This window comes from Pinus tabuliformis, chromosome 1_1 (genome assembly GCF_031772625.1).
Source record: "Pinus tabuliformis cultivar Carrire ecotype Pingquan chromosome 1_1, CPIR1, whole genome shotgun sequence".
NCBI classification, from domain to species: Eukaryota; Viridiplantae; Streptophyta; class Pinopsida; order Pinales; family Pinaceae; genus Pinus; species Pinus tabuliformis.
In genome coordinates this window covers 684,178,064-684,183,673 of record NC_142297.1, presented here as the reverse complement: position 1 = coordinate 684,183,673, position 5,610 = coordinate 684,178,064, and positions in this window count along the sequence as shown.

Sequence of the window (5,610 nt, the reverse complement as noted above, 5' to 3'; positions counted from 1 at the left end):
CTCCATCACACTGAAAGCTCTAGCAAATTTGTGCCACGGACAAGTAGGTAACTCCTTGCCATTACTTTCTCAATTCTTAGTTAACATTACATGCTTGAATATATCTTTATTGAATAGTTGCAAGTCCCTTGATCCATATTCCTTAGGTTTCAGGAAGTCTGAGAGGGTTTTTTTTCCATCACCCATGCATTAATCCCTACAACACCAACCCCTACCTAAATTAGATAGTATACGATGAGGAAATTCAAAATTCCTTTAGCTATATTAGAGTGGTTTAGAGTCACTTGAAGGTAAGCTACTTGAATGAGTTATTCATTACCAACCCCATGTGGTGTTTTCCTGAGATTGGTCACTAGGATTACCTTCTTCCTACGGGGGTGGTTGAGTATTGAGCTTCTTTGTAGTCAACCAACGCACGGGATTCCTTGCCACGAGTTGGGTAGCCTCAAGGAGAACCGCTCGCATGATGACCTAGCCTAACCCCCTCTGAATCGTGTTTCCGATGCACTCTGGCTTTGGACAGTGGGATGGTGAAAGATTTTAAGCTCCCTTATATGTCATCTTCTATGTCTCAATGAAAGCGGTCGATGGGCGTTATTGGAAGCCTATCCCACCGAACCTACACCTAAAATACAAATATTGTTTGGCCCTAGTGTCCAAGTGGGCTTAATCTTTGTAGGTTTAATTATTAAGGTGAAGTGTTTCAATTCTTGGCTTGGAGGTGTTAACCAAGCTCACGTTTGCTTAGGGTGCGAGTGTGTGAAAATAATCTGTCAAGTGGATGATTTAATTGAACATGTTGTATGATGCCATGTGATGCTGAAAATAAAGTGCTAAAATAATATAAATAATGTTGAAAATGACATAAAAATAAATAGCCAATCGAGCACACAAAACCCCACCCAAAAAGGTTATCAAGAAACTATGCAAGAGAGGGAAAACGACCTAATAAAATACACACAAGATTCCTAAAATACCTTATGTCAACGGGATTGAGATCTAGAGGCACTAATATTCTGTAAATGGTGTAGACAAACAACAAAAATCAGAGGTGAAAAATGCTCCAAAGGATAGGTGTGATGCCTAAAACCTAGGATGCTCAAGGGGACCCTAAGGGGGAAAAGAGAAAACCCAAACTCTAAATGGAGAAAATTATAATAAACCTATCCAAAAGTGATGAAAAGTAATGTATCTAACTCTAGAAAGAAGTGGTTGAAAACGTTGAAACCCTAGACTCCTCGCTCAGCCAATTGCTTCCTAGCAATGTGCAGGTGTACTCTAAACCCTAAGGTGCTTTTTCCTTCCTCAAAGAGAAAAAATAAGAAAATATAGGCCTAGGGGAGACTGAAAATAGAGATGAAGTACCCTTCCCAGCCTACACACAACATTCTCAGCAAATCTAAAAAAAAAATTGAAAATTGTCTGGAAAATTTTCAGAATGTAGTATTGACCTCGAACAGTGAAAAACACAGTTTTTGGGCCAAAAAGTGTGATCTCGGATGCATATATGGGGCTGAAAAGTGTTTTTTGGTCTTGGGACTCTCGATGAGCAGATCTCACATGAATTTTATTGTCTCCTGCTCGGCTGGTACCTGTGAGCTACGGAAAGAACCAGAAAACCACTAGAATCCAAAAAGTTGACGAAAAAGGAAATAATACTATAATTAGAAATTGAGAGGCTAAGAAAAGTTGTAGAAAACCCTGAAATTTACTAAAACTTCAGTCACCCAAGAATGTCATTATCACACCAGTTGAGTCGCCATTTTTAGCATGAAATTTCTTGGAAGGTGTACCAAAAGAACTTCACTTAAGTCACTAGGTAACACGTGACCCTAACAACAATTTGTGACTTCCTACACTTCACATTTATAATAAAACATGGAAAAAACTGCAACAAAAATAACATATACGATCGAAAACATCAGACAAAAATATAGATATCCATTACAATAACCCAAATTAAAAGACTTTAAAATGAATAAATATTTTATTGATAACATGTTGTGAAGGAGATCTACAAAAGGGTTTGTAAATCCCCCTTCGTGGGAGGGCTCATGTGATGTCTTTCATGCTTCAGTAATCGATCCTCTCTCAATGTCTGAAAAACCCATAACAATGTGAAGAACTCAAATGGGAGCTCAAAAGAAAAGAGATGATCATGGTGACGATGATAATGATCATAGTGAAGAATGAATGAAAAACCCACCTTTTTATAACAAAGTATTGAGTTAATATAAAAAACGGGAAATAATAAAATAATATTGACCAAATCAAGATCTAACTGTTAGGAATACTTTATTATGTTTTTTGTCGAGGGAAAATATATTCAAAATGGTCAAATATATTTATGTAGAAATAATTAACAAATGAAATGATTTATTAATTATTTGGAGAGGATTAAAAATGGAGTGAAATTGAAATAATTATTAAATAGTGATTTAACAATTATTCCAATAATGCAAATACAGAATAATAAATAAATAGTGATTTATTTAATTATTCCTAGGGGATTTAGTGAAATGTGACAAGGAATGATTATTTAAACAATGATTTAATAATTATTCTTCATGAAAATTTAATAAATAATGATTTATTCAATTATTCTCATGGGGTTATTTTTATTTTAATCAGACAATAATTTAATAAAAAATATTCACTAAATTATTTCCCATGGTGAAAGTGATTTTACTCTCGTAAAATTAATCCTACATAGTGTATTTCGATCCACCAAGTTAGAAATGGCTAGGTGATCATTTTTTAGTGATAACACACACACACACACACACACACACACACATAAGCTGAGTTAGTGAATTATATACTAAACTTAAATCTATCTCAATCTTTGAATTAAGATTTACAAATATTCAATTTGATTTAATGAATTATCATTTTTATTTTTGTTGTTGTTTATGAAATGAAAATCCTATTAGTCTATCATAAAATTACACACTTCATGGACTTGGTTTTCCATGGTGTGTTACTTCAGAAATTACAGAGTAGTGACAAGACCTAAAGATTTTAACTTTCTAAATTACGTAATAAAAAATAAAGTCCAAAACTGAAAAGGTTCTAATCCATAACTAGATGCTTTCTAACCAACTATTCCAAGTAAACTAAAAATCATGAGGCCCAAAGCAGGAATGAAACGTGTATCAATGTAGCATAAGGCTAGTATGAGGTTGAAGGTTCCACCTCAATTCGTTATTTTCCATGCTTTTAGGAGCTTCCTAGGTCTAGAGGGGGTCCCGGGTAGTCTTTGATTCCTTGCAAGTGAATATGTATATACATCATATAAATTTGTATCATATCAAACATTAATAGAATTTCCTCTTCATTACTATTTAGTAGAACCCATGCTAATAGAGCATTGACATGCCATAATAAATCAACTATGTGGATGTAGTGATTGTGCCAACTCCTAGTGTGACTCGTCTCTTGTCTTAAGGAGGACACATCTCTATGATGTCCATGTTTTATAATCACTTAGACTTTCTTTTGATGTCCTACATTGCTTCATCATGTTCCTCCTATATGCATTGTGATGTTTTTTCACGAAATTGAAAGTAGAGTATCCTTCATGAAAATGAGTTACACTTCTTCATTATCACCCTTGGTATTGTATCAACATAATATCCTACTGCATGACACATGCTAGTGTTATTAATTGGTTGCTTAATTTCATCATTACCATGGATGGATAGGTTGGCAAAGGGTGGTTCCCACATAACCCTCCAAAATTTGAATGCCATCAACCCATAAAACCACATTCATTATCATTATTTTGCTAATCATTTCATAGTGATTATAGAGATATCCAAGGTGGTGTGGTTATATATCCATTAAATCTCATGGTGGTGTGTGCCCTGCATTCAAATCACTCATCATATCAATAGCAAACATCATTGCACATCCACGTCCTCACTTATACAAGCTCAATGGGGTACCTGCCATGTGCCCTCCCTCATTATGCATCCTATCCAAATAATGAATTATTATAATTAACTTAAATATTTAAATTAATTTAGCTATTAACAATAAACATAAAAAAAAATCCAACTCTATATGTAAAATAAACGACTAAAACATATAAAGATTAAAATATTGATTTTTGTTTTAATATATTATTTTTGCGATATTATATAATATTAAAAGATATACATTTTTAAAATAAATAGTAAACCAAAACAACACAAATTATCAGAAAAAATAATATTTCTCACTCCATAATGTAGTTACCCTTAAAAAATATGCAACATGCTAATAAATACTAACACTCCAAAACATTTAATCAACACTAACGCTCCAAAAATATTTTATATTAATAAGGAATTAAGTTAAAATATTTATAAAATTATTAATAAATAATATTATTGAGCCGAGAGGCTCATTCTAGCCCAATATGATGTGTATCTATAAAGTTGTTCGTATGTAATCAAAGTTAAAATTTTCCTCATGTCGCCAAAAAAAAACTATACAAAACATTTAAATAATATCATCATGTGAAGAAATTGGATCCCTCTAGACTCATGTTAGATTAAGATGGATCTATGCTACTAAGTAATAAAAAAGATAATAAATATTAAATCAATCTATTGTGATAATGTGAAGTTTAAATCATTTTCTATAAGTAATTATATAAATTAAATGGATAGCAAATATGGATATCATTAAAATACTTATCTTGTATTACATTTCACATTAATAAAATAAGATAACATTATAAAAATTAAGTTATATCATTACTTTATTTAAAATTATTATTATTATTAGTTATAAAAATAATTAATTTGCCAATTATATGTAAAACAATTTTTTTAATCATGAATACTTCATTTTAATTTGGAGATTCTTAACTTGTAAATAGACTTTATTATAACATTATGCACAAATACCATACCTTATTAATACTCTATACTTAAATTTTTTAATTAATTAATATAATTAAAAGTATTAAAAAACATAACTGTTTTTAAAATAATATTCAACTTTTTATTTCTAAATACTACTAAAAATATTTTAAGATTAAAATACTTACTGTTTATTTCTTAATTATGGATAATTATATATAAATTTAAAAAACTCTATTTTACCATAAACACGCCTATTAACATAATTACAAATAAAATATAGGAACATAACCAATTACATCATTTTACTGTTATACATGTAAGTTGTTAAAACGTGCTCAGGCTTATATTCACACGGTGGAAATGAAAGACAGTGAAACAGAGGCCTAAGTGTTTTTTCTCACTTTTGTTACATGGATTAAATGTTGTAACGTGAAGCAATGAAATCAGTAACGCACAGGATGCACCTGTTAGATAGAGTGGTTTGGTCCCATAATTTTCATGGTCCAATTTGAGGATGTACAGGATGCACCGGTTAGATAGAGTGGTTTGGTCCCATAATGGTCAATTCTGAGCAGGAATATGTAGGTCATAATTTTCATGGTCCAATTTGAGGATGTACAGGATGCACCGGTTAGATAGAGTGGTTTGGTCCCATAATGGTCAATTCTGAGCAGGAATATGTAGGTCTTTAATATGGAAGAATTCCAACTCATATGTGAATCTCCAAAAAGTCTCATGACAACTCCACGATACTGGT